We start from the raw sequence: 10,191 nt of genomic DNA, 5'->3' as shown, positions 1-10,191 counted from the left end.
CCTCAAACTTTGATGAAGTAAATAAAATTCCATCTCACACGGCATTAAGTCTCAGGAAACATGAATACACGCATGCAGGACAAAAATAAAAAATATGGGTAGCGCCGTATGTATGGCAGCTCGCTTTCCCCAGGGAGAAAGCAGCCCGAATTTCCATGAGGGTAACCTCACTGGACTGTAAATCTTATCCTATCCAATCCAATCCAAAACTTTGTGAACGGACATTAGGTTCATGAAAGGTTACAGGCGTACTTTATTTCAGCTGAAAAAACTCACCAAAAAAGTTTAAGTTACTGCAAGAAAGTCAAATGTTTCCAAAGGCTATATTGGCCCAGTTTAACTACCTAGACTACAAATAAATCTGAGAAAACACTACCTTTTCATTTGTTCAACCTAAATTTAACTTAACTCGGACCTTGAACGGACAACCACGTTTGCTTCGTGTCTGGAGGTCGTGAAACCCGGGCTGAAAGTGTGATTGTCCCTAGCTCTAGCTTTATAAACATTTGAGGAAACCTCAACGTTTAAAAAATTTACGTTGAGGTTTTCTTGAATATATGTATTATTGAACTTTGAAGCTACAGATTTGAAAAGTTGCACTCTTAAGGTTTCATGATGACCAGACACGCTGCAAGATTGGGGTGACCCTGGTCAATTTTTAAGGTCATGGCAAAAGAAAGGAGAAATCTAATTCTCTTGACCCTACTCAATGTTTAAGGTCATAGCGCGGTAGAGTTCAGGTTAAAAAAAAAGCGAAAATATTTGTGTGGACATTCAGAATATGGAGGTTCAACATTCTAAAAACTTTCAGTGTTGAAACTTGTATGACTTCCTGACACAAAGTAAATCTGGTAGACCCGATAGAATTTCAAGGACTTAGCGGGGACTTTGAACTTCTCCCACCTCCATGATTTGTTGACCTCCAGATATGATCAAAGTCTAGTTGACATTCGTCAAATGTCAATGTCACAATGGGTTATATTTTGGGTCAAAGAATGAAACATTTGAAACGTTAGAGCTTTAAAACTTCAAACACATTTTGGGTATGATGACCTCGAGACTTGACCCAAGCATAGCTGGTCCTGGTGGGAACAATATATGGGAAATTGTCATTTTTTTTCAAATGTATGCGGCAAGACCAAAAGTTAATTTGTTTCTAATTCATAGTGTATATCATGACAAAGGTGAGTGTTTTTTCACAGACGGAACGGCCATCCGCCGGGTCATACATCAAAACATTTTTTAGAACTATGACGACCTAATTACTCAAAAGAAAAAAATAAAGGTTTATCTGGAAATGAATATAATACATTTATTTACCATCAAGAAACCTACGTCCTTGACATTGAAGTGAAAGGAATTTTTTTTTTTTAGCAGGAACAACATCAAAATCCACAAACCTTTGCCTCTTGTAAAATCAAGTAAAATCTTATACTATGGTATCCAAAAGTTGAATACACTGTTGAAAAACAAATACACATGTAAAACACACAAAAATCACAAGTCAAGTAAGCAAGAAAGAAAGAAAGAATGAAAAAATTAAAAAGGAAAGCGCGAGAGCCTTCTTGTTTGAATCTAAATACATCATAAATGTACATCGAAAACTCCAAACTTGATAAGCAGGAACCAACAGGTATGCTGAGCAGCTGTTATGTGACAACTTTGAAATAAACCTTCAATCCGAAAAGTGTGCAAGATAGCCAAGTAAAGTACCATGTCTTTAAGCGCGAACATAGTTTGCATAAAACACTGGTATGAAGTTTTAAGATGGCAGTACGTTTTTAAATAGTTTAATATTTCTCTTGAAGTTTTAATTTGGGCTCTCCTAGAAACTGTACACTTTGTCACGCAAACAAGTGAAACTCAGTCTAAAACAGTACATGTAGTTAGATATTTCCTCCACACAAAAAAAGGTCTATCAAATTATTATCTGCTGTGTGTGACTGGTTGTTGATTTCATTTCCGGCATACAAGATATTTTAACCAGTAATATACTGGACATTTCCTATTAAACATGACCCCTGTATACATGTTTACATATAGGCATTACTCCAATATATATCTATGCAAAAACATTCAATCCACCTTGAATCAAGGAGATATAGTTTATACAGAATTTTACACTTCTGTATAAAATTGGAATACGAGATAGTGAGAGATGCCCCTTCTGTCCAACCGAAATAGATTACGTTGAACATTTTTTTGTTAATTGTAAGAAAATAAAAGTGCTATGGAGATACGTTGAACAAATTATTTATGAGAAATATAAAATAAGAATAGTCTTTGGAGTAGAACATATTTTGTGTGGTTATATTAATGGTGCTGACTCAATAAAATGCAAATATATAAATCACTTGATTTTGATAGGAAAGATGTGCATAAGCAAATATAGATACGGAACTCCCACTGATATTATAATAATGTTTGACAAAGAGAAACAAATACGAAACGTAGAATAGTGTATCATATGTACTTCTTTTCTGGCCTCCCTTTCTTTCGTTTCGCTAAAAGGAGAACGGCACCGGGGTAAAGGCGGAACATACATTGTTACACTAAACACCACTTGTTACCTTGTATGAAAAGAGAACTGTTACTAAGAAAACTTTAGCACGCTTACAATTTGCTTTTCCTCTTACTTATTGTGATTGTTACTATGTTAACTCCATTATGACACCGCCACAAACAACACTTAAGTCAACCCAAACACAGACATATGTAAGACAATAACCAACATTAAAGATGCAAGATTTTGTCCATTGTAGAAAACCACACACAATTGATAAATTTATAAAACGCCAATGAAGAAGGACGCTCAGCTGTAGAGAGAAAGAAAGAAAGAAGGAAAAAGAAAAAGAAAAAAAACCCGTAGGGTTTCATTCTTTTCATTTATTTTTCAGCTTGAAGCGGACTGCATGCAACTGAGGCAAAAAAAAAAAAAAAAAAAAAAAAGGAGATATAGTTTGTCTTTGCTCAAAAAAAAGTTTCATTTACAGTACTCAGTAAAAAACCAAAGGAGAAAATTTCATACACAAAAACCAAAAGAGAAGAATTCAATACACAAACACATATAAAACAAACAAAGTACTTAATATAAAACAAACTTATGAAATTTAAAGAACGTTACATACCTTATTAACACAGAACAAATCCTTACCAACATTTTTGCATGAGCAAAATGATCAGTAAGTAACCTTATGCATTTCTACAACAATTCAAAAACACAAAGTCCAAAAAGTAACAATTAAAACAAGCCATATATTTAGTACATCAATTTCGCAATTAACAAGAAAAGAACCTGCAAGGCTCATCCTTATTTTTCAGGAAACGGATATTAATCAGGATGAAAAACACTACCTTTACGAATGGAAGTGCCAATTAACATCTTTCAGTGCAAAAATTGAATTGTCCTGTTTTTAAAATACTAATAAAGAAATATGCAATACACAACAAATGAATAAAACAACCATTTGATACAGATTAAATACTGGGTTTTACAGCTGATCTTATTGATAAAAACCGAGCAACAATCATACCAGAATCAACTATTATGGCACACAGAAGCACCAATAAAACCGAGATAAGCACACATGCATTTTCCAAGAATACGGTTTTTTAACATCGTACATCCTGCAACTTATAATCTATAATCAACATCGCAACTAAAGATCCATACAATGACCAAATTCCGACAGTTATTCAACTGACTTTTCCAAACAGACTTTCAAACTTGCATCTACCTATGATTCTAATATTCTACTCTTCTTGAAAGACCAAGTTGGGTATCTGCCTTTTCTACCACCAACTTTAATACCCCTCAGCGAAACCAAATTATTACAGAAAAGATGTTGTGTCTCTTTATAGCACAGGAGTGTTATATGTATCAAAAACTATTGTTTAATTATGTAATATCATCATTTCATAACAATTAAATTAAATGTACAGGGAATAGTCTCTAATTCAATGCAAAATGACTTAAGGCGGGAGAATGCTTCTCTCAAGTTACATTTGTTACTATAACTTCCAAGGACACAGGTCAATATTCAAACTGGTGGGCAGAATGCGCAAATCATTACATTATATAAAATGACACAAAGTAAACAAGTAGAGTTGGGGTTTTTTTACATTTAAAAAGACTGCCACAAAGAACTGAAATTTTAGCTCCTGCATTATATAATGTTACTTTATCACATCAAAAGGTGAGAGAAAAAATACCATGATGAAATCACCTTCATGTGAAATATAACTTTGAAGGAGACAAACAACAAAAAACTAAACCTAAAAAAAAAACTAAAAAAATAAAACAAACATCTACCCAAGATGGAAAATACTTCTACATTTCTGTAACATGTAGTAGTCAAAATGTATAATTTATAATCATAAAGATGATATTTGATCTTCATTCAAATATGCTATGAAGTCAAAAAGAATGCACATGGTTCAAGTTTAGTAAAACCATACTGATAAGAAAAAACTGTCCACTGCTTTGTTGCAAATAAAACTGAAACATTAAAAACAGACCAATTATAAACACACTCAAAGAGAATTATATTCTGTATATATACATGTACATAAGCATCAAACCATGACAAAATAAACAGGCAAATAAGCAGCATGATCACAATATTACAAACTTGACCTCTTGCTTTTATTGAAATTAAACATAGAATAACCTTCAATGTACAAAGGAAATAACAAGAAATGTGATGGACTGAGTTCCATTTAAAAAAAGCATCAAAGTTGTAAACAGTGTACAATTAAAATATGTGAAAATGACAAATAGTATACAATTTATAAAAAATAAATTCCAAAAATGCAAGCGCGGAAACAAAAGCATGATGTTTCTGTCCATAAAGTATATTGTACATTTAAATGTTATGATAATCTAGGACATAAGACAAATCCAAACAGCTTACTGCTAAATGCAAGAAAAGTGTCATTTCACATGTTATTCTAAAAACATTTTCTCAAAATAAACAAACATATGCATCTTTAGTTTTTCAAGTAATTTCTGTTTAACTGCTTTACATTGCAATATTTGTCATAAAGTACAAGATTCAAAATGTCAAAACGTTATACATTCAATAACAAACGAGCCTCTGTGTCATTGTTTATATATAAATAAAGCTGTTAACAGCCTGCCAGCACACTATCAAAAAGACTCAACATTATATACATTTAGAACACATGGGAAGAGAGTGGCACAAAAATGATGAAAAAGATTGATTTTCATATGATATTATAGCATACATTTAAAATACACCATTTTAACCCAAACAGGCTTTCCACATTATGCAGTAAACCCCATAACATGTTTTCAATAAAAAAAATGTATCAATGCACAGATATATCTATATATTTGCGACTATACAAATAACTTCTGCTTCATTGCATTATGACAGTCACAGATAAAATTTACAAAAGCTTTCTGTACAGCAAACAATAACTTTCACAACAACTTTCAACAGTGAACAGGACATTTGTCTTCTTTTACAATATATTACATTACTATGTGCAGAATTGCAAATGAGGCAAGCTAATTGTTCCACAAATTGTATTCTTTGGAAGGTTAGCTCCAGTTGTTGATGTAATACGTCTTTCAATGTTCTCTTAAAAACAAGAAACAAAACATTAACAGCTATTGTGTTTTCAGCGTAGCAATAGGGTCCGATATTTTGACGAGACAAGTATAACGCCGACGAGTCGCATTATACTTGTTCGAGTCTAAATATCGGACCCTATTGCTACGCTGAAAACACAATAGCGATTATATAGCTGTTCTGACCTTTATTTGTTGTTCCAAACTTACAAAATGACAGTTTTTGCGTCGATGCGTTGATCTCAGGTTTTGATAGCAGACGCCGTTTCTTATGCACATTAGTTTTGCGCAGGAGCCACACTGACTTTGGAAAACAACTCGATGTGACAACACAGCTGTTTAACAGCTTTTTATTAGTTCATTCGTATACAACAAAAAGAAGTTTGAGTTTTTTTAATTTTGAACAAGACTACTTATGAAGAAGACCAAAACACAACATCAACGGAAAACTAGAAACAACTGAAGAACTAGGATACAACAAGGGGAGGAAAAGAGAACAGCTGAGCGACGTTTCCAGTTTGGGTGAATGGCATTTATACTTGTCTCGTCATGAAGCGAATTTTTGAACCTCAGTTATAAACGACTACATGAATGTTAGTGCCATGGTTTGTACATCAATACATCAGAGGGGAAGTGGGGTATTTAGTGTGGAGTTAGAAGATAAGAAAAGCCGAATGTGTCAGTCGGCAACTGTGAACTAAGCTCACAGGCACACAAAAACGGCTGTTCCGTTTTACTCCCCTGTTTGTACTAGATTATTTTGACTTTGGGCATTTTGTGGTGTTAAGGGACAGAAAATAATAGGTTTAGTCCTGTTTCATCGGGAAGTTAGCAGAAAAGGGTATGCTATCGACATTTGTAAAGCTGAAAAACATTCCCGGGAAGAATTTCAAGTTGTCAGTGTATGCTGTTGTCGATCAGTGAAACATCGTGTGGTACAGGTGGGTAAAACCGGAACCATGCGTCTTTGTTATTAACAATATGCTTTTGGATATTGAGAAAAATGGCCGACTTCCATAGCATTATGCTTTGATGATCGGAAGAGACCATCCAATCACAGCCCCCGAATTCCCCCACGTGTTCATCAGAATAGCTATATATACTAATATAATGGAGATGATTTATATATGCAAACATCATCATAACAAAGGAGGCAAAATCATGTTTAAATAGTGATTCAATTTGTTATGTTTTTGGTGCACATACAGAACAAACATTGTTTGCCTTAATTACTAAGATGCAGACAAACATCATGCATTTTCTCAGCTTATAATTCAGCTGAAGATGACGTTTGTCAATTAACCAATAATAAACATTTAAAATCGACAAAAAGGCATGAATAAACAAAAAATGTCTAATACAAGATGCATAGGACAATAATACAATATGCAGGCACATACATGATGACGATCATTAATGTATACACTAATGGAAACCCCTGCAAAAGTACCCAGAGTGCATAATCATACATTAAATCTATATCTATTACACATGCCAGTCTTAACATCAGTTTTAACTAGAGAACCACAGAACAAAAACTAAACAAAGAAACAAACCACAGAAGACAGAAAGAATTCTGAAAATATTTAGTAAAAACTTGACTAAAGTAAACATTCTTTTGTATTACCTCTTCAGGTACATGTTTGAAAAAGCACACACAATCCCATACAGAGCAAAAGAACACTTATACTGTGAAGATACAATCATAAAACAAGCAAATAGGACCAACAGGCATACATTATAAACAGGACAAAAAAGCTATTTTTTAAAAGCACAAGTACACAACTTAGGCAAAAGATTAAAATAATGTATTACCAGTTGTATAGGAAATTAACGTTCAACTGTACACAGTGAAGCATTACAAAACAAAACAAGAAGGGCAAAGCCCATACGACTCACATGCTTGACCTTTACATGACCTTGACCTTGAGCTAAACCTAGCAATGACATCATACACTAAGAACTGCTTTACACATTTTTCCTACCAAAATACATGTGACCTTGACCCAAGGTCAAGGTCATCCAAGGTCATGCAACACAAAGCTGTTAATTCAAGACATAGGAAGTACAATGGTGCTTATTGGCTCTTTCTACCATGAGATATGGTCACTTTTAGTGGTTCACTACCTTATTTTGGTCACATTTCATAAGGGTCAAAGTGACCTTGACCTTGATCATATGTGACCAAATGTGTCTCATGATGAAAGCATAACATGTGCCCCACATAATTTTTAAGTTTGAAACAGTTATCTTCCATAGTTCAGGGTCAAGGTCACTTCAAAATATGTATACAATCCAACTTTGAAGAGCTCCTGTGACCTTGACCTTGAAGCAAGGTAAACCAAACTGGTATCAAAAGATGGGGCTTACTTTGCCCTATATATCATATATAGGTGAGGTATTCAATCTCAAAAACTTCAGAGAAAATGGGAAAAATGTGAAAAATAGCTGTTTTTTAGACAACATTTATGGCCCCTGCGACCTTGATCTTGAAGCAAGGTTAAGACGCTATGTATGTTTTTTGGGGCCTTGTCATCATACACCATCTTGCCAAATTTGGTACTGATAGACTGAATAGTGTCCAAGAAATATCCAACGTTAAAGTTTTCCGGACGGACGGACGACTCGGGCGAGTACATAGACTCACTTTTGCTTCGCATGTGAGTCAAAAATGTGAAAAATAGCTGTTTTTTAGACAACATTTATGGCCCCTGCGACCTTGACCTTGAAGCAAGGTCAAGATGCTATGTATGTTTTTTGGGGCCTTGTCATCATACACCATCTTGCCAAATTTGGTACTGATAGACTGAATAGTGTCCAAGAAATATCCAACGTTAAAGTTTTCCGGACGGACGGACGGACGACTCGGGTGAGTACATAGACTCACTTTTGCTTCGCATGTGAGTCAAAAATGAGGAATCCCAGTAGTGTCACACTTTTACATGACGTACTTTTCACCACCAGGATCAAAGTTACTGTGGGCAAGACTTCATGTATGTGTAGGTAAGTGAAAATAAAGTTGTACTTCACCATCACACATGCATTCCTGTTTGATTTCAATAAAAGTTTCACCAGAAAAAATGTATATAAAGCTGACATAAAAATTAAACAGACAATACAATGTACATGTATATACAAATAGCTTTTATTTTCAAAATGTTTTTGTCCTTGTCACAATTTTCTTTCTTCTTCCAGCAGAGGAGAAAAAGGAGTTACAAGGTTGCGCAATTGCATAATAAAAATAATTTGGAAAGTAAAATAGATGCCTGACAGTCCCGTGAGCTTTTAAGATCCTGTCACTCTTAGCTTGTCATCCTCGTGACAGAAATGAACATGGCATCCTCTGGTGTTGGTGTACCCAAGTCTCTATACATTTGTACTTGTGCTGCTAGGCAAGAAGTGGTAGCTGAAGTCTGAGAAGGTATGGAGGAGGTACTTCTCCGGATTTTCAATGAAGTCTTTTTGAGTATCAGTCAGGTCCTCATCTGTCACTCCATTGTCCGCCAGCTCCGTTGTCACCCGTGTCAGGTACGTTGGGTCAGGGTAGCCATGACTGCACAGATATACATAAGGTAAGGACTCTGCTGAGTAAGAAAGTTGAACCTGTATTCTAACTCCTAAACAATTCGTGAGAAGAGATTAAATTAATACAATTAGTCAATCTCTCAAACACAAAGAATAATACCGGCACTGCATTTCAGGAAGACTTTCTTTCTTTCTTTCTTTATTTGGTGTTTAACGTCGTTTTCAACCATTCAAGGTTATATCGCGACGGGGAAAGGGGGGAGATGGGATAGGGGAAAGGGGGGAGATGGGATAGAGCCACTTGTTAATTGTTTCTTGTTCACAAAAGCACTAATAAAAAAATTGCTCCAGGGGCTTGCAACGTAGTACAATATATGACCTTACTGGGAGAATGCAAGTTTCCAGTACAAAGGACTTAACATTTCTTACATACTGCTTGACTAAAATCTTTACAAACATTGACTATATTCTATACAAGAAACACTTAACAAGAGTAAAAGGAGAAACAGAACCGTTAGTCGCCTCTTACGACATGCTGGGTAGCATCGGGTAAATTCTTTCTCGTCCCAACCAATATGGGACTCCCCCTAACCCGCGGGGGGTTTTCAGGAAGACAATGCTTCACGAATACCCAGTGACCAAGACTGAAAGCGCTGAAACTATGTTTCACCTGGAAAACTTAGCTGATAGCTTGAAGTGACAAGCCAGTATGGCGCAGAAGCGTAAATCGCTTAATAGGAAAGCACACATTTCTGTATTCTTTTTAACTGTCTAAGCTTCTTATTGGAATCAGGAAATGATTAAGAATAAGATGGAATCATCTTTGGATTGATTACTAACATTTTAATTTTATTTAGAGTTTTCTAAATTTGAATGACCAAACTAATTAATGAATTGTAAAGCGTCCAAGCTGAAATGCAATCCCATAGTTTGGGCTTCGTCGATGATTGCTTGACCAAAATGTCACTCAATTTGATCAAAAAATGAATGTGTGACAGTGCCGCCTCAAATTTCACAAATATCCGGATATTACATCATCAAATACATTTATCGAAAAAATGAAGAAAAAA

General features: G+C 34.9%; 1 long non-coding RNA gene across 1 annotated transcript in view; it reads right to left on the bottom strand.

The window, feature by feature from the left end:
• The window catches only part of LOC138946018 (uncharacterized), a 39,307-nt gene extending 29,584 nt beyond the window's left edge, over nt 1-9,723 (bottom strand). The window contains exon 1 of the long non-coding RNA XR_011449168.1: nt 9,304-9,723. This is a non-coding gene — a long non-coding RNA (uncharacterized lncRNA). The remainder of the gene's footprint in view (nt 1-9,303) is intronic.
• Nucleotides 9,724-10,191: the final 468 nt, after the last annotated feature.

Source organism: Littorina saxatilis, linkage group LG13 (genome assembly GCF_037325665.1).
Source record: "Littorina saxatilis isolate snail1 linkage group LG13, US_GU_Lsax_2.0, whole genome shotgun sequence".
Taxonomy (NCBI): Eukaryota; Metazoa; Mollusca; class Gastropoda; order Littorinimorpha; family Littorinidae; genus Littorina; species Littorina saxatilis.
The sequence above is the reverse complement of the archived record's forward strand: the minus strand, read 5'-3'. Positions and strand labels throughout refer to the sequence as shown.